At 47.5% G+C, this 668-nt stretch overlaps 1 pseudogene; it reads left to right on the top strand.

Moving 5' to 3' along the window:
- Positions 1 to 545: 545 nt before the first annotated feature.
- LOC143176350 (5.8S ribosomal RNA) lies at positions 546 to 668 on the top strand (annotated as a pseudogene; the record flags this gene model as incomplete).

Raw genomic sequence — 668 nt, 5'->3', positions numbered from 1 at the left:
GTGAAGCTCGTTTTAAAGCCGCGCGTCTGACACCCAACTCTTGCGCGCCAATTTCGCGGCAAGAGATAACATGGGACGAATGACCGGCAAAGAGCCAGCTGTGAAGTCTTTTTTCATTATTTGCTTTCAATCGATCGATCGGTACGATTCGTGCAACGTTTCGCGCGATGCGACGCGAAAACATGCGCGCAACAATAGATGCGTCTGATCGGAAGAACGCGAGGGTCGACTGCACGCGATGGATTCAGTATCGGGTAGGATACAAAATATATCCCCGTCGTTTCCACGCGTGCGAGTCTTCTGCGTCTTTCGCGGGTTTTTGAATGCACTATACGCCCGGAACGTCGAGAAATATATACATATTACTTGAACGTTTTTCGTCTCGATAGGCTTCGGTGTCGTCTCCAAGGCGACGCTCTGAATCTCCTTCGCGCGCTGGTCGGAGATTCAGGTATCAACTTTTATCTTCTCTTTGAAAGAAGAGAGATATTAGGTCGAACAAATGAGAATAAAATTATATATGTGAAATATAAAATTTATACGATTACCCTGAACGGTGGATCACTTGGCTCGTGGGTCGATGAAGAACGCAGCTAATTGCGCGTCAACGTGTGAACTGCAGGACACATGAACATCGACATTTCGAACGCACATTGCGGTCCACGGAT

Source organism: Nomia melanderi, unplaced genomic scaffold (genome assembly GCF_051020985.1).
Source record: "Nomia melanderi isolate GNS246 unplaced genomic scaffold, iyNomMela1 scaffold0502, whole genome shotgun sequence".
NCBI classification, from domain to species: domain Eukaryota; kingdom Metazoa; phylum Arthropoda; class Insecta; order Hymenoptera; family Halictidae; genus Nomia; species Nomia melanderi.
The sequence above is the reverse complement of the archived record's forward strand: the minus strand, read 5'-3'. Positions and strand labels throughout refer to the sequence as shown.